The 12,571-nt window shown below is 43.8% G+C and overlaps 1 protein-coding gene across 9 annotated transcripts in view; it reads left to right on the top strand.

The window, feature by feature from the left end:
• Window positions 1–2,447: 2,447 nt before the first annotated feature.
• BRPF3 (bromodomain and PHD finger containing 3) overlaps window positions 2,448–12,571 on the top strand; it is a 35,355-nt gene continuing 25,231 nt past the window's right edge. For 2 of the 9 annotated variants that reach the window (XM_083509377.1, XM_083509373.1), the window contains exon 1: window positions 2,449–4,310. The gene's annotated coding sequence lies outside the window, so the exon portion shown is untranslated. Of the gene's footprint in view, window positions 4,315–4,942; window positions 5,180–5,980; window positions 6,102–12,571 lie in introns of those variants that run through there. The other 7 variants (XM_083509376.1, XM_083509381.1, XM_083509378.1 and 4 more) reach the window with 7 other exon arrangements.

Below are 12,571 nucleotides of genomic sequence, written 5' to 3'. Positions count from 1 at the left end.
AACACAGAAATAATGTTGTAAGTGTTAACTACATTATGACCATTCTGAACTAGGGGAGGGCTTAGGTCAGTGGCAGAGCATCTCTTTTGTATGCAGAAAGTCCCAGGTTTAATACTTGACATCTTGAGCATCTAGCAATTAGTATCCCAAACCTTTCCACTGCATTTCCATTTCCTCCTCCTTCTGGGGGGTGGGTGGGTGGATTTATAATGTAAGAGCCCAAATTCACTTCAATTGTGCAATTATATGGCATGTGGCGAAATCCCACCTGCAGAAAAGCAAGTCTGGAAGTGCCCTGAGTCTCTTAGATTTTTCCATGCACATTGGATTCCGATTGCTGCCTGTTCATGGGAACTAAGAGAGGTGCAAACTCTAGGGAAAATTTTCCTTCTTTGCTAGACAGGACAAAAACATAGGGTATTCAGGAAAGAAAAACAAACCAGTATTGGTTTGCTTTGGGAATCATAGACAAAGGTAACCTGTGGCAGATAATTCTGGAGAATTCAACCTGTGGGGAATTCTGGGAAAAAGGACATTATGGAAACCCAGAAAAAAGGGGGGATTGTAATCTCTTTCATTCCAGACCCATCATAACCAGTACACAATCTTTTGTCAGAACTTAGCTACTTCCCTATTCCCTTGACTAACTTAATGCAATGTGAGAAACTGAACTTTAACAGATACCGGTACTTTTAAAGGGGTGGATGGAAATGACCACAGCCAGCTACCATAACAGATCATCAGTGACTTCCAAAACAGAACAGGCTTGCCTCACGATTCCTCTACGCTGAGAATGGCCCCCTGACACACAGGCATTGAACTGCAACCAATCACTAAGGATGGCTTCCCAGCTCCTCTACCTCCGGAATGGCCCCTGGACATAGGGATTGAATTGCAACAACATTTAAGTTCCTGCACTGGCTAAGTGACCCTTAGAATACCACACAATAAAACAAAATAAAATGTGCTAGCAGCTTTCTATGCCAGGATGGGCTTTGGTCAGCAGTGAAATATTAGGAATGGCCATAGTGTGTTGGTGCTGCCAACACACACTGGCAGTAGAGCATCAGTCAGATTGAGCACTTACTGTACAAATTCCATTCTTATCTATTGTTCAGAAGACCCCATCATAAGGAATGGAAATATGCGACTTTCCGAAAGCCAAATTGATGTGGCAATAAAAGGAGGCATCTCATTTGCAAGCAGGAGTGTTTGTTTTGAAAATGTCATCTGTTTCCTGTCAGTATCTATCTGAGTCATTTTATCTGCTTATTCCACATAGCTTTTGCCTGCAATGCCACCGTTGCTTTTAGCGCTCCAAAAATCATTTTGATGTGCATTTCCCTCTTCCATTGTTCAATATACTGTTATTTCCAATCCTAGTTTCATGCTGCAAGTTGTGGTACCTTTTCACTCTTTTATATAGGCATGCTGTTAAACCAGCACTTATTCCCATTTGCTGTCCATCAGCAAAGCCCTGCTGCCAGTGAAAGTTAAATGCTATGACAGCAATGAAGTGAATTGTTGGATGCTTAATATGAAAAGTTGGGTACCCTATATTACTTTACTGTTGGCTAACTCAGATGTCTATTCAGGAGCCTATTTTAAAAAAATGATTTTTTGGGGGGGTGGGGAAGGATTGCTCTTTTTGAATCTGCAGCTTGTTGTAGTATGAGTGGGACCACCATGCAGCCAGATTACAGGCATATAATCTGCCTATGACAGCTCTAGTTCTAATATTATTTTGCCTTCTAAAAATCCCATTTGCCAACATCCATGATGTAAGAGGGATGTTACCAGAGACACCAACAAACTCAACCCCAGCTTGATTTCACTGCAGTAGTGGTCAGTAAAGCAAGCATGGGTGGGATTTTTCAGGCATCCAGACACCACAGGCCACTGCCACTTACCACGAAGGGGACAAGTGAGGTGCAGAGTTTCCTACCCCCCCCCCCCAGTAACAGCCAATGTGACTTGCAGTATTGGAGAGTGACTTGTCCCCTTCATCCCACCCCATACTGCCGACAGAAGGAGCCCTGCATTTTAGTATCACATCCCATAGCGACAGAAGTGCAGTAGAGGGGAGTGAAGGGTAGACAGTGGCAGTGACAGCAGGAGTGTGGGAAGGCTTGCAAAGCCCATCTACACTGATCCTTTCAATCTCAGACATCTGAGGATAGACATCCAAGGTGTGATTATTACTAACTGAAAATGTATTGCTAATTGAAAACCTTTGTGAAATAGGATGCTGCGGTCAGTACAGTACAGTATACAGCAGCCACTAGAATGGAAGTATGGTACCGGTAATTTCAATCTCAGATATCAGAAGTGCTAGTTGATTTACATGCATCATTTACGGCATGTAGATGCTAGGCGTACATGTAGGTATACACCTTTCAAACATTCTCCATAAACAAAATGAAACTTTTTAATATGAGGTGCCCAACAACTACAGTTCTGAAGTCAGTATAGCTTGCTAGCATTAGAGAATAAGAGTTCTTCAACTGTGTATCTGGAAAGGTCACAGTCCCAGGATCCTCCATCAGTGACTTCAGTGTATTTGCTAGGTGCCTTGCTGTAGGTAGTTGTAACTCAGTGACAACTAAAGTTGTGCAAACCAAATAGTATGCCTATTGTTCTTTACTAGGGTAGGATTTGGAATATATAAATATGCCATCTTGGCATAAAGAACAAAAATACACGTCTTTATCTGGCTGTGCTCATACACAGTATGAAAGTGTCACCTATCAGATTACTCAATTTTATACACTAGGGAGAGGTTATAACCCTTAATCTGCTTTCATGCAGTAAATGGTATTACTTTCTCTCCTCTTTACTGCCTTGAAATAATAAAGCGGAGCACCCCATTAAGCTGGTAACATTGACAACCAAGTTTTCCTCATAAGGTAGGGACACCCCCTTGGAATAAGATTATTTGAAGGATTACAAAATATTTCATAGCTACATATACTCAGCTGGATACACCACAGAGAGAATAAGACTGGGTGTTTGTACAAAGCCATTTCTCCTACTCTTAGTTAAGCACTTTAGTATGAAACTAGAAACAGGCTGTTACCTGAAAAACATAGCATGTCATGAACCTGCATCACAAGGACTGTACTTCTAATACTGTTCAACTTTTTGTACGGTATCACTTTACTCAAATTTGTTATGTGGTAGCACACAGTTATAGTTTGTGAATTGTTTGCTGCAGCAAAGGAAAACAAAGCTCTCTGCATGTGTGCAATCTATGAAATCAAATAAACCAGCGGCTAAAACAGAAAGCCTGTATTTGGAATGTACTATGTGCGTACAAATATTTTCTTGGCCAGGGTTCCAACCTGAGTCTTCAATAGCAGTGGTACAGTCCGGACATAGTCTCACCACCTCATGTGCTTTTTGGAACTAGGCCTACTTTAGGACTGCTTCACACAAGAGGAGAGCAACTCTGTAACAGGAACCAGCGAAAACACCATGCGATACCCAAACACTTGTCACTTGCTGACCAGGTTCCCAAAGCCTGCAGCAACTATACACGTGTTAAAAGCTCAACATGCAGCAGTGGGATTCATCTATGTATGCCTACAGGGAAGTGACTTCCTGTAGGAATTTGATCATGGGTGGAAAAAGCCCGTAGGACTCTGCACCAGGAGGAACCCATGTAGCCTATGAGCTCGATCGACGTGGGCACCTTTTCCCCATGCCCCCCAGCCTGCTGATCGGTCCCCGAAGTGCTCCCCACAGGGGCCTCCCCAGGGTCGCCCCCACCCCTAATGCAACCTAGCGAGCCTGGGAGTACCAACCCGCGAAGCTCTGCCCGCCACAGCGGGAAGGCGAGTGGCGACGGCGCTCATTAGCCTATCTCGGTGCCCCCCCCCCCCAACCCCGCTCCTGACCGCTGTCGCCGGGCCTCCACGCTTTGTGTCCAGGGAGGAAAACGCAAGGGGGGGGCGGTCCCTGACCGGGGGGGAGAGAGAAAGAGCGGAGCGCGGTAGCAGCCCCCTCCCTCGCCGCCTCCTTCCCTCCCCCCCCTTCTCCCTCTCTCCATCGCTTGGCCGGGCTGCGCTCCTGTCGCCGCCGCCTCCATCTTGCCTTCCCTCGCTCCCTTCCCCCCACCCCGCAACAGGAGCCGGAGCCGCGGCGGAGGAGCTGAAGCGAGCGGGCGGCGGGTCCGAGGCAGGTCGGGAGCCGCGGCTATGAAGGGGAGGCGCTGAGGGGAAGCGCGCCGAGCCGACATCTTGTCTCCCCTCCCCGACGGCGTGAGCCCGTCCCTCCCGCAGAAGACCCGGCGCCGCCACGGAGGAGGACAGGCAAGTAGACCGTAGGACGCGCCCGCCCTCGCCACCACTGCCGCCCGCTTGCCTGCAGCCCCGTTCCTCCCTCCCTCCCTCAGCGGCGCCCCCAGGGTCGCGGGAAGGTGACCGGACTAGGCGGTGAGGGGGTGGCGGGACTGAGGAGGCCTCGCGCCCTCCGAGCTGCGGAGCGGGGCTTTCTCCACATCGCTTTATACCGAGGCTGAGAAGGGAGAGAGAGTGGGTGAGAACGCGGGGGAGAGAGAGAGGGAAACCGATGCCCGCCATCTTGTTCGCCCTCATAACCGGGACACCATTAGCCACGCCCACCTTCCCCTTCTTCATTGGCTCAGGTAGGGACACGTCGCTCTCGCCCGCGCGCTGTGTGCTGCTATTGGCCGCAGTGCAGGAAGATGGACAGCCATCGTATCCAATGGGAGGGTGATTACAGCTGTTTCCTTTCCCTGCCGTGTAATTAGTCGAGGGATTTCCCCCCTCGGAGGGGCTTGTAGATGTTCGCAAATTTATAGTCAACATTTCCCACCCCCCCTCCCGCCGCCTGCGACTTTAATCTTGCTGTGGATGGAAGGAGGGCCGCTAGCATCTGGCAGAGCGAGATTGCTGCGCGCTCTTGTCACGTGGAAAGGGCCTGGATTCTGACACAGCCCAGGCTGCCCCGTCCCCAAGGGAAAGGGTTTCTGCTGTGAGGCCTGGTGTGTTTTTGTTTCCTTGTGCACACTGAAAAGTCACCTGAGAGAGTTTGCATGTGGACTCAAACCTCCTTCAGCGGTCTGCTGCTAGAACCCTTCAGTTGCATGGACCACCCTTCCCCAACAGGCCAAAACACAGTTCAAAGGCAGATTAAAATGTTGTCTGCTGCTGAGAGGGTTAGTGAGAGATGTTTTGTTAGTTTATACTGATTGCATGTGATCCATAGACTAGGAGCAAGAAAGTTGTCCACTGGGAACTTATTCCAGTCTTTAAGTTCATAGTGGCAACAGGGTCGGTTTCCCTGAGGCATAAGGTACAACTCTTGAACAGGGGCCTCCTCCACTGAAGGATCCGAGTTTGTTCACCTTAATGCAAGACATTCCCTTCATTGGCTGTACTTTTCCATTGCTTAGGCTGCTGCTGCTGAAGTGGGAGAAGAGCACAGTACAACAAAGTGCATTTCCCTCTATTATTTTTTGTCTATTGCAGGATGTCCCTGCCCCAGAACTGAAGAGTTAATGTCCAACTTACTGAATATAAACTATAAGTCCACAGCCAAAGAACTGGTTGATTTGTTCAAATCAGTATTGACAGTTCAGCCCAATTGCTCCCCTCCCCCTTAATTTTTAAAATTTCCACATCAAGCTGTATTACAAAAGTAAATATAAATATAAACCTAGATTACATCCAACTCCCATGAACACTATTTTGAGATTAGATTACGTTTCTTTAAAACCTAATATATTCTCCAAGAAAGAATAAGAGCCTTCCGTTTAACGGAATATTTTATCTACTGTAATGTTTAATATTTTTTTTTCCATTAACAGCATTCATTGATCTCTATAATTGATAATCAAAACAAATGTCTCCATTAATTAGATCCACATTTTATTTTTCTTAATTCATCTATCAATTCTTTACTTGCCTATTTACCACACTACTTGTTGCTTATTCCTCCCCTCCCTTCGGGTTGCCAGATCACAATATTCCATTAACAGTAGAAATCACAACTGGAGGAACCCCCCTGTTAGGCTATAAACCTTGCATTTAACTACTCACTTAATAGTCAAAGACTACAGTATCAGGATTTCCATGAAGGTAAGTGAGTGGCATGGGACATATCACTCTCTCCTTCTGCCAGTCTACCTGGTAGAAAGCACATTTTAAAATAACCCACCAGGAAGCCAATAGTGCTTGTTTTCATATTGGCTTGGGAGGACCTTCCTTCATGGCTACAGCTAACATGGAACTACGGTACTGTACAGGTTTAGAATTTGTTAGCAAGCTAGTAACTTTGTAGACTTATATATATGGATCTCCAGGCTCAGCAACCCCATGCCTCCTTAGTTCCTCTCATGCCTGGCCACTTTATTCCAGCTAAGGGAGTACTGCTTCTTCTGCATCTTAGTTCTATGTGTAGTTTTGCCCTAATCTTGTTTTTTCCATGGCTCTGCCTTCTCTTCAGCCAATTGTTTCATCAGGTCCCTGCTTTTCAGCCCAGTTCCTCCTTTGTGCAATTTAATTTAGCTTCCCTGCTTTTTGACCAGCCTTCTTAACACTCCTTTCTCTTTCTTTCTTCTGATAATAAGCACTGTGAATTTTTTTCATAGCTCACTTTTCTGATTAGCCCATTCCGTTCTTGCCTCATTTCTCTGTCTCAAGTGCTCTTTGCCCTCAAGGCTCATTCATTTAGCTTTCCTTCAGATTCCTATTTCTCCATCTATTGCCTGCCCTTATTGTTTAGATTTCCTATGTTCCTGGTCTTCTCTGTGATCCTCAGTCAGCCTGTTTGAAGTCTTAATCCTAGCCAAACTGACAGCTACCTATCCCTTCCCAAAATCTATTCAGCAAACAGTTGGGTTTCTTGAGCAACTGAACATTCTGGGTTATCATACCAGCTTAGCTGTCAGAAGCACAAACTATTATAGATAATGGTGCAATAATCTGTTGAATATAATGATGCTAGTTAAATTTCACTCATCAACATGTGGCCAGAGCTTTGGCATAATTTTCATTGGATCATGTGTAATGAATTCTTTGTCTTTAATTCAGCATATGCATGATAGGAATAAGGAATAATGGCATGTGGGAAGAGAGGAATTTAGTGTTTTATGAATTGGGGGAAGATTATTGTATTACTGAAACTAGAAAAGACTAACTTGAAGACAAATAGCAAAAGAAATTTGGCAAGATTTCAGCATAAAAATGACATGCATTGTTGTTTAGGGACATTTGGAGATGGTGGCTAGCATGCACAGAAACATGGGTTCCATCTATTTACACTTTAAGCAGTATCATAGCACTTTCATGGTTTCCTCCCAAAAATCCTGATGCTAAGTGTTCTTAGCTTCATGGAGCTACAGTTCCCAGAGTCCTCTCAGAAGATGGGTTTATTGTTAAACCACTCCGCAAACTGTAGCTCTGTGAGTAGAATAGGGGTCTCCCTAACAACTCTCAGCACCCTTAACAAACTACAGTGTCCAGAATACTTGAGGGGAGCCATGACTGCTTAAAGTGGCATGATACTGCTTTAAATGTATAGTTCAGATTGGGGCCTTGGTGAAAGTGCCAAATGAGTCTAGTTTGTTGATAAGTGGCAAATGTTAGCAATAGGCAAGGGTGAAGTCTTGAAAAGTGTGGAGGAAAGGTAAAGCTGTTTTAGGAAGGTGAGATGTTGGGTGTACCTTGAGAAGGAAGACACTGCTAGAGTATCATAGAGGGACAGGGGTGCCAACTTGAACAAAATATTTGGGGGCAAGCCCTGCCCCACATAATCGATCACATGACACAACACACATGCACCATTTGAATGGCCATACCCATCAACCTTGGGAGTACCAGCCCCCTCAAATATTTTCTTTGGGGTGGGGGCTGAAAGGACCTCAACCCCTAGGAGTTGGCTCCTGTGCAGAGGAATTTGTATTAAGTCCACAAAGTTTATTGCTATAATGTGGCCCTGTAAGAAGAGTGACATAGCATCAGAGGAGAGAGGTGCAAGAAAGAAAATGAAACGATAAAGGGTCTGAAAACCAAGCCTTATGAGGAACGGTTGATGAAAATGGGTATGTTTAGCCTGGTAAGAAGATGATAGCCATCTTCAAATAACTAAAGGGCTGTCACATGGAGGATGGAGCAAGCTTGTTTTCTCCTGCTCTAGAGGCTGGGACCCAAACCAATGGATTTAAGTTACAAGAAAGTAGATCCAACAAAATGCCAAGAAAAAATTCCTGACAGTAAGAGCTGTTCAGTGAGAGGTGGTGGGCTCTCCTTGCTTGCAGGCTTTGAAGCAGAGATTGACTGGCCATCTGTCATGTGTGATCTAGTAGAGATTCCTGTATTGCAGATGCTTGGACTAGATGACCCTCGCGGCCCCTTCCAAATCTACAATTCTATGATTCTATGAAATAATTGGTTTATGGTTGTAAACAGTGACTAACATTTATAACAAATCGGGGGGGGGGAATCCAGCAAGTGCTAATTTAGCATAAGGGTTGAATAATTTGAATACTGAAAAGCAAGGGAATGTAAAATAAAGTGGTTTCTGTCTTCTGTAACCAGCTGGCATCTATAGTGTTTTAACATGAGAATAGAAAATATGTCTTCATAGGCAATCCACTAAGCTAAATTTTGCATGGCTAAATTTTGTATTCATTGCGGAGGAGGCACTTTTACAACACAACGGCCTTCTTACAAATATGCAAGTGGAACATAATGGAAGCAGAACATTATGGCATAATACTATGACTTGAGAATCATAGGACATAGTAATAGTAATAATTTTATTATTTATACCCCTCCCATCTGGCTGGGTTTCCCCAGCCGCTCTGAGTGGCTCACAGCATATCTAAAAACATAATAAAAACAACAAACATAAAAAAATCTCCTGATACAGGGCTGCCTTCTGCTCGGCCATTTTAAGGCTGTGCCAATAGAAATAGCACTGGTGCAGTTTCACACCAGCATACTTGAACTGCCAGCAGAACTTTACCAGTGGATTCACCAAAATGGGCCAAGGTTGAGTGCATAACAGAAGAGAATCAGATATACACAAAATGCTATGCTGCTAACTCCAACACACTGTTGTAATATTACACTGATGTCTGAAGTGGTGTAAGTAAAAAACAGTAATTGAACCCCAAAATCATTGGCTACCCACCCTGTGTCCTCTGCCACGGTGGAGCATAGTATTCAAACAAACTTTGTACCTAATCACAGTTGTATAGAAACAGTATATAAATCCCTGGGAGGGAGAGTATAACTCAGATGATAAGGGATGCACTATGGGACTATGTCTCTGCCATGCCATTAATTGATTTAATGTGTATAGTTTTGCCTTTCAAAGTAATAGTTTCAGGGGGCCCTGAGGAGGATTGGGAGCATGTCAACTGGAGAAGGAGAGTTTAATTATCCCCTCCTCCCTCCACTTTTATGGTCCTGATTAAAATCACCCACAAATGTACTGTTAGCCCTAATAGGGAAATGTCCCCCTGAGGCTAATAGCAGCTTTGGGGGTGGAAATTTTTAACTTGACCCTGGTGAGAGGAATGATTCCCCCCTCCCATTCTAGCTCGCTGCAGTCCCACTTCTGCTTATGTTTGTTTCTGTAGATGTTACTTTGAAAGGCAAAACCATATGCTAAGTCCACTCTGAACACACAGGGCGAAGCTTAGGAGATCAGAAGCACTGAGAAATGAAATGTTTCACAAAAAGGGGCAATTAAAGCAAGCTATTTAAGGGGCAATTAGCAGGCCCTTTATAACTTGTTTCCCAGCTGGGATCAACAGGAAGCAATAAAACTAGCAGAAACAACAAGCAATAAACTTTGAACTGAAGTTGTCAGGGACCTTTGTTTTAAATAGAACTTAATTGTGATGGAACATAGGAGAATTTGGTTATGGGGAAGGCCATTGCTTGGTAATATAGTGCTATATGCAAGCTCTGTATGGACACTCTGCTTTAATTCCTTTTCCAGCTAATTAGAGGAAACTGTGCACCTAAGGGCTCTAGGGTGAAAGCAGCCCTGAAAAGCAACATGGACTGGGACCTTATTTTCCTTTCACAGATTCCTCATCCCCATTTCCTCCCTCCCCACTCTCTTTCCCTTCCTATTGTCCCTCAAAAAACTCCACATAGACTTGATTCTTTTAAGGAAACTTTCTCCAGGAAACTATCATTGGCCTTCCCTGCTCAAAAAGCAATGCTCAGAGTCCTTCAAATCCCTCCATCCCATATAAATGGAATGCTTGCTCCATCCCCTGGAGAAAATACTGATTTCTCAAGACACATTTATTTAAAAGGGAAGATGGGATACATGCATTAGTCAATATTAATACATCATGATGTTGACTGATACATATATTCCATCTCCCCCTTTTCATATGCTAATGCACTTTTTCAATCTAAAATTGGTTCTGCGCAGTATGAAAAAATCTACTGACATGATAATGATAATAATATCATGACTATTATTAACTTGTTGATCACTTGTTACCTGAAGATCTTCAAGCAACTTACAATACATTTAAAACATAAATACATATACGATAACAACAGAGCAAAACAGCCCACATAACAACCACACGGAGCTTTGATGGCACACTACTTTATATTTATATAATAATTATTTTTATTTTATATTTATATAATAAATGTTTATATTTTTATTTCTATAGAGCAGTGCAGGCCACGTGTACACTACACAACTGAACCAGTGGGCTAGAAGCAGTTTGTGGAGTAGCCACATTGACTATTATAATTTGTTTCAATGTTCTTCTATATGTTTGTTTATTTAAAAGTTATTTTTCCAGCCACCTGTCAGTAAACTATCAGAGTCAAACACCGAGAACTTCTTTCTCTTTCTACATGAACTGATTCATTCTCATTAGCATTTTCAAAAGATGATATATGTAGCATTATTTCTCCCGCTAATGTAGCATTGCTCTGTGTTTAAAAGTATTAGGCTCGAACATAAGACTCCAGTATTCAAATACAGTATATGCTCAGCTATGAAGCTTACTGGGTAGCCCTAAGCAAGTCACTACCACTTATCCCACTGGTCACCAACATTCAGGGACCAGTGGAGGCACTGGGAGTTTTGAGAAAGTGCAATGCACTAGTCAATAAATGGCTGCCTTGAGGTGGGGTATAATAATAAGTAACTGAGGCATAGCTTAACAAAAATACCTGCCACATTTAAAGGAGCGGAAGACACAGGACCACAAAATGGTATTGGCATGGCTTCCATTGGCCCCCCCCACCAATGGAAAAGGGCCGCCTACATCAGCCACCACTGTAGTTACAGAGATAACCTCTTTGTACCTTTTCTCTGTTCAGAACAGAAGACATGGACAATATCCCTTCTTTGCATCCAATGAAATCTGGGCATGATTGAGGGTGCTTATTCATTGAGGAAAGGACAAAACAATGCAAACAGAAACTGAGCAGGAAGCGCAACAGTCTCTCTTTTCCCCAGGTTTTAAAAAAAGTACCATATTTTTCGCCCCATAGGACGCACCTAGTTTTTATGGGGGGAAAATAAAGAATTCCCCCCCCCCAGGCGCGGGGGAAGCCCGAGCTTCCCCCGACCTCAGCCCCCAGAACAGCCTGCTATCTGCAAGCCTAGGGAGCCGCGCCGTCTCCCCAGGCTTGCGGAGAGCTGCATGAAGTCCGGACGCGCTCTTTTGCGCGCCCCAGGCTTCGGAATGCAGGCAGCTCTGCGCAACCCTTTGGAGCCCGGCGCGGCTTCAAGCCAGTCTCCCAAGGGTTGCGCAGAGCTTCCTGAAGCCTGCATTCGCCCCATAGGACGCACACACATTTCCCCTTCATTTTTGGAGGGGAAAAAGTGCGTCCTATAGGGCGAAAAATACGGTAGTTTTAAAGTTGCTTCATCCATGAAGTAGCCTCTCTGACTTAAGTTACATCATCTCCAGAACAAGTAGTTTTAGAATTCTCATCCTTCTCAAATGATAGCCTTTAGCAGATGCAGTCTCAAGGCTCATATTTTGTAACCAAAGGGGAATTGTAGATTCTCAATTATGTCTTTAAGAATACATGTTTATCTTAACTCAAGTATTGTTACTTTGTTCTATGCCACTAAGACCTATACAATAGATATGGATTTCAATTGTTGCATTTCCATGTTTGGAAAACTGCCATTTGTTAAATTTATTCCTGGCATACAGTTACACAGAGGGCCTAGGAGAAAGGGCCTGGCTTTTTCTCCTTTCTTTAAATGCATTTTTATTGAATGTTTCAAAAATAATTACACAATAGGAGTAAATGTAAAACATTGTTACAGTTTAAGAAGAATATGCAAATGTAGGAAATATGTAAATGTAGGAAATATAGAGAAAGTTGATCATTGAAGGCATGCATTATAATAGTTATTGGGTTGGGGGGGTGTTAAAAGAATCACGCCAAAAAGAAAATTGGGTGATGGGAGGGCAAAAGGTTTTGTCTTTCGTATTTGCACACATAATACATGTTTGCCTTTTCAAACATTTCCCTCAACTGCAAGTTAAATTCTGTTCAAGAGTGCAATTCCAAATGAATGGTTGGTTTGTACACCC

The sequence above is a fragment of the Podarcis liolepis genome (assembly GCF_965112155.1).
Source record: "Podarcis liolepis genome assembly, chromosome: 6".
Classification (NCBI taxonomy): Eukaryota; Metazoa; Chordata; class Lepidosauria; order Squamata; family Lacertidae; genus Podarcis; species Podarcis liolepis.
This window is presented reverse-complemented; position numbering and strand designations above follow the sequence as displayed.